Here is a 12,992-nt window from a genome sequence, read left to right as displayed (position 1 = left end):
ATGTTTTAATCTATGTTTTACAACAGTAGCCTCATCTCGACTACAAATCTTATTCTAGTAATTATTCTATCTTGTGGCAGACCTCGACCACTTCTTGCAACATGGACTCTTCTGCTACCTGTAAGGAAAACATGAAAATAAAGCATGAGCTTTGAAGTCTAGTGAGTGGAATCATAACTCTATAAGTCTATTTCAACTTATAAACATCATAACATGAGGTTACTAAGTAAACCTCCATCCTGAATGAAAGCTTTTCACAAACTTACCTACACACACGGTAGATAGTTAACATTTCACATTTATAACATTCATAAACTTATGTGCACATAATTCTCCCTCTCATGGGCTCAGAAGCTAGGCCCGTCGGTCCTCTAACCATCCCATGCGATGTTCCTCCCGCAGGCTAAAGAACTAGACTTCTTGGTCCCCTAACCATCCTATGAGATTCTTTTTCGGGCTCAGAAGCTAGGTTTGTTGACCCCCTGACTATCCCAATCCCTTGCTCTTTTCATGGTAACAAGCATTCATTCATAACAATAGCATATTAGTTCAGAATATGCTAAAAGACTAAAATAAGAAACCACTCACAGTGATCTGTTGGGATTTCTCTTCCTTCCCAGTTCACCTGGTTTCCCTTGGCCTTCTATTGAATCTTATTTCAGATTCAACTCCAAGCTTAGCTTACTCTTCATTTTGGACCATATCTCAAGACATTTCCTTCTACAAAAATGTTTAGAAATGTCTTAACTAGCTTACCATAAAGTTTCGCCTTGAAGTCTTGAGAGTTTGGAGTCTCAATTTTTCTCTACTTGGCCCAACTATCTCCTTATTGGTGAGCAACTCTCGACTGAGAAAAAGAAAATATCTAGTGGCATCAATCAAATTTATTAATATATTTTAAAAATTAAATAGGCTCTAACAATGCATGGAAGGAAGCTTGTGCATCAACAACCCAAAGTAAAGTAATTATTCCAAAAGAAACTTACAAGTTAAGTGCAGTTAAGTTGGTGGGCCCTTGCAAAAGCCCCATCGAAATTCAACTTCAAGGAACATTGCAGGCAACACTGGATCTAACAGGAGACGGATGGATTAGTTTCAGATATATCGATTACTTAACGTTAACAGGTGGTGGTGTTTTAGATGGGTAAGGAAAAGTGGTGTGGGAGAAAAATGATTGCCATAAAAACCCAAAGTGTGATCGAATTCCCATCGTAAGCATCATTTAATCATTTAGCAAACATTTTTAGTACTATTGGCCTAAATATTATTTATTTGTTACAATTTTATCTGTCAAACTAACATTTACATTTCCTCTTTTTTAAGTAAATATACATAAGCATGATAATTTATTTTACTTAAAAATGCAGAGTTTGAAGTTAAGCTTTATCACAAATTCGACAGTAAGTGATATATCATCTAAAGATAGTAAGAACTTTCATGTCAATGTATTGGGTTGTAAGAACCTCACCTTCCAACATTTCACCATAAATGCACCAAGAAGTAGTGTTAATACTGATGGAATTCACATTATCGATCTGTTGGGATTAATGTCCTTAATACAAACATTGGTACTGGAGATGATTGTATCTCACTTGGGGATGGAAGTAAGCAAATAACAATTACTAATGTGACATGTGGGCCTGGACATGGTATAAGTGTAGGAAGCCTAGGAAAATACAATGCTGAAGAACCTGTGGAGGGAATCATAGTTAAAAATTGTACAATAATGAATACATCGAACGGCGTTAGAATCAAAACATGGCCAAGTTCTCCTACTGCTGGAATCGCTTCTGATATGCACTATGAAGATATAATCATGGTCAATGTTAGCAATCCAATTCTTATAGATCAGGAATACTGTCCACACAACCTATGTAATAAAAAGGTACGAAAGTTATTAAACTTTTTTTAATTTAATTTTTAATACTTAAATTAAGTGACAAAATCATGTCCTATATTCTTGCCTTTCAGAGTCCATCAAAAGTCAAGATTAGTAAGGTTAGTTTCAAGAATATCAGAGGTACTTCAAATAATCCGCTCACGGCCAAACTTGTTTGTAGTTCTGAGTTTCCTTGTGAAGATATAGAGCTAGCTGACATTGACCTCACATATAGCAGAAGGAAAGGCCGAATTACATCTCAAAGTTTAAATGTGAAGCCCACCATTTCTAGAAAACAAAATCCTTCGCCTGGTTCTTCTATTTCTCCTAATGCTTTTGCATCAACTTAAGCTATTTTTGAAGAGATGACTATTTGATGAAAAAAATTGTAATTAATTGAGATATTCCAAAGCAATCAGTTTAGACACACAAATTATTTTTGTAATTGCATAAAACTTTAGCACCCAAATTCTCATAGAATTAAATTATGGTGACCAAATATTTTTAATATATTATTTTGATCAATTGATTAATCCAGAAATGTCTTCTTTATTAACATTTTTTTTTGTATTACATGAATGCATGATGCTACATCTTCTATACTATCTACTTTGACATTCTGTATTGAATGAGTTGTATGACTTTCAAAACCTCTAGATAAGTTTACTGGCTCTCCATGATATACCCATTCACAGTATGATGGAGATATTCCATATGTTAATAGATGTCGTTCCACGATATCTAATTTTTCCCAAATTGAATTCATACAATTCTTGCATGGACATCTTATTCGTCCGGAATCATTGACATGAAACTTTGTCATACCTAAAACCTGGGATACTCCTTCTTTATACTTCACTGATAACTTATTCCTTAGTTTAATCCATTCTTTATTCATCCTTAAAAATAAATCTTTTCTGACCAACTTGTAATTCAAAACAATAACCTGGAATATAGAACAAAGTACAAAGTCTTTATTAAGTATGAATCTTGATTAATTTAATAAAAAATTCCAAGTTTGTTTGGAGAATTTAAAATTTTAAATAATCTCTAATAGGCGATTTGACTTTTTCTGCCCCTAATGTTATTGATTTTTTTGCCTTAAACTAAGTCCAAATTAAGTAATAAGTAAAAGGGGTCCATTTTTTTGCCCCTAATGTTATTGATTTGGTTTGAAAACCAAAGTTTTTTAGAGGTATAGTGTTTAGGGGTATAAGGTTCAATTTTCCTTCATTAAGTTAGTTGAATTAACAGAGGTGAACACTATGTGATGGATCATTTTACTTATACATGTGTCAACATCTCATAAACATCATACTAAATTTGAAATATATTTTTAATTAGTTTTAGTCACTAAATCCCTAACCTTAAGAATTAAAAGGAAAAAAAAAAAAAAGACTCAATCCACCAAATTACAAAAATTGTAACATCTATAATCCACAATTCACAATAACATTCACAATCCATAATCCATAATTCACAATAACATCCATAATATTAATTACATGAAACATCCATATTTCACAATTCACAATAACATTCGTAATCCACAATAACATCCACAATCCACCAAATTGCGGAAATTGTAACATAATGAAATGGGTCAATATCAATTAGTGCAACAAGGAAGGAAAAAAAACATATGCTAGAAACATTAGATTTAATTTAAAGAACAACAAATGAGATAGATGCTAAATGACAATAAACCAAAGCAATTGTAATCGGATTTCAATGACTAATCGGATTTCAAATTCATGAGAAATTAAACAATGGCTTAAATTCGCAAAATAAGAGAAAGGAAACGAAAGGAATGCGAGCGAACTTGTTGAAAGCTTGCAAAGGACACCAGAGTGGCGAATGACAAGCAATGGAACGACGACCGCAAGGAGATGGAGAAGAGATGCGAAGAGAAGGGGTTTCTAGTTTGGGTTAATTGAAAGCGTTAATGGAGAAGAAATGGCCGGTGGTGGCGCGAAGGGGGAAGGGGAAGGAGGTGGTGGCGAAGGGGAAAGACGAAGGAAATAGGTCACGACGAAGGAGGAAGGGAAAGGAAATAGGAGGCGGCGCAAGGGGGAAGGGGCTGCGGCTAGGGTCCTAAAAACTTGACTAATGGAGAAGAAGGGGAATGGAGAAGGGGATCTGGTTTTTTACCAGATGGGATCTGTAAAACTCGAACCCTAATTACTTTAAGTAAGAGTAAGTAATGTGATGTCTTCTAATGAGCTTAATGAAGCCATGTCTTAGGAAGGATAGAAGATGGAAGCAAGAAGAAATAAGCTCTTGGGTAGCTAAGTGTAAAAGTAGGACAAAACTCGGCTAGGCTAAAAAAGGTCATGCTTGATGATGGAATGCATAATAAGCATATGGATGAGACCATGCCATCTAATGAGGTGTAGTGCTGAAGTAATATTGTCAGTGCAGTTAGCAAAAGAAAATTTGCTAAATCCTAGCCCTTCAACACCAATAGTGGACAAGGTGGCACAAGGAGGGTTCACACAGGATTTTGGGCGGTGATATAAGCAAGAAGGTCGAATTCATTGGGTCGGTTTAGACAAACTACTTAGGCTATTTGTGTAATTTTAGTGGCATTTGAAAGCTCTCTGTGTTTATGCGGTTGGAGGGAAAACTCGCAGGAATAAGGCCGGAGGGGCAAAATAAAAACGAAGGGTTCGTTTCTCGGATGAATCTAGGCCATCAGTGAAGAATTGAAGCTCTAGGATGAATTACGAAGCTTTTTGAGCTAAAAATTTGAGGTAATATTGTTAACTCAGTTATAAACAACTTTGTAGAATGAAACTTTTTAAGATGATACCTGAAAATCGAGTTATATATTTTTGAAATTTGAACTGGAAATTGTTGAACAAGCAGGCAGCTGCTTGAATTGGGGCCAATAATGAAGGTTTGAATCTCCAGATCAAATACGAAGAATTTTGAGCTGAAATTTTAAGATAATGTTGCTAACTTGATTCTAAACAAGTTTGTAGAAGGAAGTTTCTTGAAAAGAGTTCAAGATTTTGAGTTATGAATTTGTGAAGTTGAAGCAGGAAATCTGTGCATAAGCAGACAACTGCTTGGGAAGAACAAGCAAACAGCTCACCGTGGAGAGCGAGAGCGAGATAAGGAGGATGGGGATCTCGCTCAGGATGATAATCTTGCTAATTTTTTGCTAAAGATCTCGTTCAAGAAGGAAATCTCGCTGGAAATTTGGGTGGAACCTAGTTGGTGTGGTAAGTATCGCTAGGTTGAAGTTTTGCTAATGATATGCTTGATCTCGTTCATGAGGATGAATTGACTCATAAAGGTTATCTCGCTAGCAATGTTGTCTTGATGAGGAAATTTCCATTAGTAAACGAACTAGTTGAGGTATTTTGCTAAGAATTCTAAGGAAGTTAATCGGGAATTATGTTCTTTCAGGCCAAGAAGAGCTAGGAGAGGTGTATAAACCGTTAAGAGCCCCGACGAACTGTGAGTGACTATGTGATGATTTAATGTTTTAATAATTTAGAAACCATGATTTCTTTGAATTTATTTCTCATGTTAAGTGTTTATATGAAGTGCCAAGCAACATATGTTTGAAGCTATTTCTCATGCTAAGTAAAGCATGTTTTCCATGGAAATTGACATGATTTAAGTATGTTATCTTGTCCAAATACTTTTAGCATGTTTTAGTAACTCCATTTTCATGATGAACTAGTATGGTGATTTGAGCACTAAGCCTTAGTTTTCAACTAAATGTTTATGATTAGTTATACGATGGATACTGAAGGACAATGAGAAGATATCCTAGTTAAGTACCTAAGGTATGACGCTACTCAGTTATAACCATGTGCACGTAAGTAATACGACGTCGAGGGATTGAGCAAAGTTAGTCTCATGCTAAATTTTATGGGATTCCAAGCAACTAATTCCTATGATTGAAAGCATGATCAACGCATGATGTTTACTAATGTATGAGTTTTCCAAGTATGTTTTCCATGTCTAACGCATGCTAATGATTTTTACAAGCTAGTTCAACATGATTTAAGCCAACTTATTTTACAAAGTATGAAACATGCGTTAGGGTTAAAGATAAGGTTGAATAAAGCTTGATGTACTATGTTTTAAATACCTAAGGTTGTCAAAGTACATGCGTTGGTATTCCTAAACATAATGAAAAGGAATACTGAAGGTAGGGAAGCTATCCTTAAGAGTTTTCTATGCTATATTTGAGAACTATTCTTTTAATGCTCTTCGAGAATTTGGTAGCTTAAGTGAGTCGGATACTGAAGGTAAGGAAGGTATCTAAATAAATGTACCTAAGGTGTTGACGGTACATAGAAAACTCGACGTGCACGTAGGTAGTTCTGAATAAGAGGCTGAAGTATGGGTCTCCTAGGCCATATACTAACAAAGGGAGGCCGAAGTATGGGTCTCTTGGCCAGTAACAGACATTGGGAGCTAGAGCGATGTATGCTCGTTCTCAACTAGGGAATAATGATGTCTAATGGTGTTTAAGAGTTGTTATCAATGTTTATGTTTAAAGGAAGTTGCTTGAGATGCCCATTAGTATATTTAAAGAGTTTAACATAAGGATCTCTCCTAGCCATAGTTCAGTATGAGCAGATCGAGGTAGGGGTCTCATCTGGCCATGGTTTGGCGTTGGGAATTAGAGCGATGAATGTTTATTCTCAACTAAGATTCAGGTTTCAGATACAATGGTTTTAAAGGTTTTATGTACACGTGTGCTTGACATATTTTAGTTCCAATATTATGTTTTCAAGCTTTCAGTTTAAGCATGAGATTTATGTTTTTATTAAGTCATTCACTGGGCTTCTAGCTCATGTTTTCAAATGTTTTCCTTTCAGGTAGCGGTCAGTTCCCAAAAGACTTTTCTGCTACTGCTCTGCCACTCAAAGAAACAGGTTGAAGGAAGCGTAATTGAAGACCTGTATTAATTAGTACACATGTGTCTGTCTAGTGACTAGTATTCTTGATGGGGCTCACTAAGTTGTAATATTCATGTATGAACAATGCTGCGAAACCCTGTAATGTAAATGTGTTAAGTTCTAAGTTAATATGTTCGTATATTGATGATATGTACGTATTCAGGGTTTGAGCAAAATTTAACTGGTTAGATAAGCAGTAAGTGCCAGTAAGAGGGTTGGTAACTGCTGCAGTCACTATTCCATCCAGGTTATAAGGGTAATCTGGAGCGGGGTGTGACAGGATCTCCTAAAACTACTCGACAGGCGTTGGGAGATCCTTCGGGAGTTCCATAGAACTTCCAACGATTAGAAGAGGCATAGGGAGTTCCCTAGGGACTCTCGACAAACTTCTTCATGTGTTTAGAGTCCTTAGGAACTTCCGACAGGCTTTTTTTTAATTGTCGAGAGTTCCTGAGGAACTCCTGATGCACTTCTTTACGCAGAAATCCCGACGGGCCTTTATGACGGTCCATTACGTCGTCGGGAGAGACCCTATCTATCACACCCCCTCCCAGGTTTCATCTCTTACCTATAAGAAGGCGTGAAGACAACAGATATCGCTCTTTCATGACACCTATTGCCCATTCTTACTAGTATCCTTTAAAAAAATTAATTTCACAGTGGAAAACTTAATGAAATAAAGGAAATTGCAACTTTGTTTAGGAAACTAGCTTATACGTTTTAAACTGTGTTTTACAACAGCAGCCTCATCCTAACTACAAACTTTATTCTAGTAATTATTCTATCTTGTGGCAGACCTTGACCACTTTCTGCAACCTGAACTTTTTTGCTACCTGCAAGGAAAACATGAAAGTAAAGCATGAGCTTTGAAGTCCAGTGAGTGGAATCATAACTCTATAAATCTATTTCAACTTATAAACATCATAACATGAGGTTACTAAGAAAACCTCCATCCTGAATGAAAGCTTTTCACAAACTTACCTACACAAATGGTAGATAGATAACATTTCACATTTATAACATTCATAAACTTATGTGCACATAATTCTCCCTCTCATGGGCTCAGAAGCTAGGCCCGTCGGTCCTCTAACCATCCCATGCAACGTTCCTCCTGTAGGCTAAAGAACTAGACTTCTTGGTCCCCTAACCATCCTATGAGATTCTTTTTCGGGCTCAGAAGCTAGATTTGTTGACCCCCTGACTATCCCAATCCCTTGCTCTTTTCATGGTAACAAGCATTCATTCAAAACAATAACATATTAGTACAGAATATGCTAAAAGACTAAAATAAGAAATCACTCACAGTGATCTGTTGGGATTACTTTTCCTTCCCAGTTCACCCGGTTTCCTTTGGCCTTCTATTGAATCTTATTTCAGATTCAACTCCAAGCTTAGCTTACTCCTCATTCCGGACCATATCTCAAGACATTTCCTTCTACAAAAATGTTTAGAAATGTCTTAACTAGCTTACTATAAAGTTTTGCCTTGAAGTTCCCTCTCAAGAGTTTGGAGTCTCAATTTTTCTCTACTTGGACTGATGCCTCCTTATTCGTTAGCACCTCTCAATTTTTCTTAAATTTGACAGCATTAAACTTAGAATTTTCTCATAGCAGCACTCATACTGAAACTGCATTCAATTTAAAAGCTTTTGGTCCATGAATCACCTGATTTACACGAGTAATTTGGAAGAATTCCTCGATTGAACTTAGCACTATCGTCTGTCCGTAGAGTCTGCACCGCCCAACATCCTTACTTTTCTCACCGCTCAGATCAACGTGCTCTTCCTCAGTTCAATGCAAGATTTCTTCTTAATTACTCTTAACTACTCCTCTTAGGTGATCTTTCGAAATGAAACTGCTTTTTGTGAACTGAAGTGAAGCCTCTAGCCCTATTTATAGGCGTTCATCCTTCACCTTATCTTGACACCTCAAGCTTGCAACATGCCCAGGCATTCCCTTTTCTGGTTGCCAATGCCTAACCTTGCCACCACCAGCTTGAAGTGTCTACCTCTTCTTCCTCCAACTCAACCTAACTGATTTGCATGCCTTCTCCTTCGCCCAACTCAAATTGCATGGTCTTCAGACATCCCCTTTCATTGCTATATGTCTAGTTAGTTCTTCTCAGCCCACAAATCTTCAGATATCCTTGGCTCGTAGTGCATCGTATAGCTCTGGCATTACCGCATGACTTATCTTCCAGTAATTACCAACGATCTCACTGTTACTCATCGTGTAACGCCTACCCATCGCATAGCTCCAACATCTAGTGATCTATCGTTGTCGCTTATCGTGTAGCACTGACCCCATCATCTAGCGCATCACGCTTATCATCTAGCACGTCTGCTTATTGTGTAGCGCCATTGTCTAGCGTCTACGTCTATCGCACAATGCCCATCGTCTAACGCTTTGCCTATCGTGTAGTGCTCACGTTCATCGTGTAGCGCCGTCATGTAGAGCTTAAGTCTATTGCCCAGCGCCCACGCCTAATGCATCGTCTAGTGTCTCTGCTTATCGTCTAGCACCCGAGCTCATCATTTAACGCTATCGTCTAGTGCTTATGCTGATCATGTAGTGCTATTGCCTATCGTGTAGTGCCATTGTCTAATGCATCATTTAGCACGCTGGTAGCTACAAGATCGTCCGCACGTACAACACTTCAATGCCCAGTGTCTTGTGCTCATTGTCTAGCCTTCTCGCTCTCGCTCATGCATCCTCTTATCATCCCAACACATAAGCAACCTTTGGGCAGCGCCTCTTGCCAATGCTTCATTGCACGGGTGCATAACATATCTTCCCATATCTGGTTCAAATGCTCTGTTTGACCATTAGTCTGAAAGCTAAAAGTTGTATACATTCTGACTGGGTATCCAACACCTTCTCGGAGACCCTTCCAAAAACTTGATGTAAAACGAGCGTCGTTGCTTGACATAGCTGAAACTAGCATCAAAGAGGTGTGACAACCCCTTCCATATATAACTATGAAACTTAAGATGCTGAAAACCAACAATACTTTAACACGTTCAAGCTGAGAACGATGAAACTATCATGAGCTTAAAAAAGTATTATCCACTAAAAACATATATATAAGCTTACCATTCTATCACTGGGAAAACTTCATATGTGTTATGGAGAAACTGGTCATACTATATAATGTGTCATCTAAAGATACGTACTGCAACAAATCTAGTCAACTAAAAACTGCTTCTACTCTTAGAAGCACCGATTGTGATGTCTTTTTTAGGGTCTACATGTTTGAAAATAACTCTGTCTAATTAAGTCTCACATTCATGAGAAACTCATCATGAGGCTCTATACTGCCACAGGCTATAAAACGTGCGCCAATCCTCATATTATTCTTTAGCTTTAAAACAATCACATATCCTTACTTAGACCCTACTGCGAACGAGTCTAGAATTCCCTCCAAAAATGAGGTTTTGAAGTCCCTGGATTCTGAAGCATCAGTCAATTAATAACACACTTTCATAACCTCATAATAACCGTAATTGATCCCTGAGGTTAGTTTTTACAATAAAACCTTGATTCATAAGTCCTAGCTTGGATTACTTGTACTCCCGAAAGCTAGTTAACTCATTGCTCATGCAAGAGAAAACATACTATCTTGTAATGCTCCAAACCCACTTTTAGCAACTTCTTGTTATCAACTCAACTTTATTACCAAGTCTATCCCTTATGGCAATGGTTATATTGGAAGATCCAACTTACTTACTTATGTGTATATACCACTTTTGTCTACCTCAAGCTAGATTAGTTTCCTTTTTCAATCCATTTGATGGTCTTTCTAGTTCATGTTTCCAATTAGCACATAAACTCAAAATCCCTTAAATCTTACTAATGCCCTCATTGATTAACCTCTTAATTAATGAAGCCTCAACATACCATGTCAATGGTTCTTGAACATCTATGCTACTAGTAACTCCATTTTAGCTTATCCCTTCTCGACCTTCTATTTCGGTAACAGATTCTTGTGTTAAAATCAAGTTCCATACCCAATCACGTATGTAAGCTATTTTTCCATCCAACACATATTGTCCCAAAGTTTCACATGATAATGAGGTATTCTTCTTTTACACTAGAACAAATACCTTGTAACCCTTCGTCCCAAGCCTCCAAACCATACTCAACTAAGAGTTTTGAACACATTAAATTTTTCTCTCTCTCCAAAAGAGTAAACTTTCTTGGATACTTTTCTCATAAAACAACTAAATTCAAGACATCTCTTTTTTTTTTCTCCCCACTTTCCAAGTGGAACATAATCTCTTTGCTAAATTATATTTTACCTAACTCCTCCATAAATTGTATCCTTCTCACTAAGAATTTTCATCTTGTAGAATTCTTCTTTGCCAATTTTGCGTACTTTTAAACTCCAAAAGACTTTTCTTTCTTCAAATTTGCCTAACTTGGATCTCTTCATCACAATAAGGCTCTGGGTTTAGTCTAGGTATACTAAAATAATCTTTCAACCTAGACAAATGACACCTTGCTTTATCCCCTTTAAGTCCCATGTCATGTCTAACTATTTTAGCTTCCTTTAATGACATCAACTTAGCTAGATATAACAAAAGAATTCTTCATAGCACTACACATACTTTACCTAGTCCATCAAGTTCCTAGTATTGCCAAAGTGCTTATGACTTATTAATCCTTTTCAAAGTTCCTCTCAAAACGTTTGGTTTAATATCTCAGAACCTTTAATAAATCTATAGACTCTTCTTTTTTTCCATCTTATCCATAAAACAATTTTTAACCTTATACTTAAGTACCGACATGCGTATTTATACTACCACTAATTGTACTAGCCAACACAAAACATAACACTAGTCCTTCATCAATTCTTGTCTCGATAATTTATTCCTTGGCTTAAACAGATACATACCTTTATTCCTCAACAGTCATAACTCTACATAGTTTCATCAACCTTTAAGATCTCTGAACTGAGGTATATATATTTGTTCGTTTCTAACATAATTTCTAACAAGTTATTTATACTACTTTATTTAGATATTATGGCCAATACACCCATTAACACAATAATTATAAATTGTCGTCAATACACCCATTAACACAATTGTGATGGTAGAAAAGAATATTTCAAGTCTGTTTTGTAGGATATCCAGTCACCGTATGCGCTCATGGCTCAAGAGAGAGATTGACACATCTACGTTGCATTGCGCCCATCATTCAGGAATAGACGATCAACGCAATGATGGCGCATGCGACAATCGATCCAGAGCTGAACTTCAACTGCATCTGGTAATAAAAACAACACCGCATGCGGGCACAAAATCGAAGATGCAAATGAGCAGCGCAATCACGGAGGATTTTGACACGTGTACAACTAACCTTTGTGCATTTTCGACGGACTGTTTGCATAACAAAAGGAATACTTATTCCACCATTCTCGAAATTTCCATAAAAATACAGCGAGGACCATAAGTCAAAGAGTCAAAGCTTTCACCCCTTAAAGAATTCACTGAAAGATATACTTGATACACGGGATAATTGATACGAGGCTATTGAGAGAGAGGCTGATCTGAGTGCTGATTGAAGAAGATCCGAGAAGAAAAGAGACAAGGCCGAGAGGCGAGTCTCAGGGCGAATCATTCCAAATCCCAGCCGTGAAGCTCTGTACCTAGATCAACTCTACCGGTTGAGCAAGCCTGAGAGGGAAGCTTATCCTTCCATTCACTCCATCTACGCCGACAAGCAATCTCTCCATCCAGATCGGTGTCAAGACATTGGCACTCTTCTGTATCTATTTCTAACTCTTATTCATCAATTGTATTTCATCTTCTTAGTCTAGATCATTCACAACCATGTATCAGACGCTTGATTTTATAATTAAATGTCATGATCACTTTCATTTCCATATTTCTGTCTATTTCCGTTCCTCCATTAATTGCTTTCTCCATGATGTTTTCTTAATCCCTTGGTGATTAATATGAATTAAACAAGTAAATTAATATGTGCTAAAGAAATAAAGATGTTTAGCTAAAGCATGCTAAACGACATCTTCACCTGTGAGAGCAGAAGTGAAGATGCCATTATGATCTGTCAAGAGAAGGTTAGAAGAATGCGTTAACTAAAGCAAGAAGTACTTCTAGAGATGGAAGCAATCTTGCGTTCACTACGTTCGTCCCTGTTTCACCATAGAGACGTGGAAAACTCGGC

The 12,992-nt window shown here is 37.0% G+C and overlaps 1 pseudogene; it reads left to right on the top strand.

The window, feature by feature from the left end:
- Positions 1-923: 923 nt before the first annotated feature.
- LOC120089123 (exopolygalacturonase pseudogene) lies at positions 924-2,229 on the top strand (annotated as a pseudogene).
- The last annotated feature ends 10,763 nt before the right edge of the window (positions 2,230-12,992 follow it).

This window comes from Benincasa hispida, chromosome 10 (assembly GCF_027475165.1).
Source record: "Benincasa hispida cultivar pf3 chromosome 10, pf3_genome.v1.1, whole genome shotgun sequence".
NCBI classification, from domain to species: domain Eukaryota; kingdom Viridiplantae; phylum Streptophyta; class Magnoliopsida; order Cucurbitales; family Cucurbitaceae; genus Benincasa; species Benincasa hispida.
The sequence above is the reverse complement of the archived record's forward strand: the minus strand, read 5'-3'. Positions and strand labels throughout refer to the sequence as shown.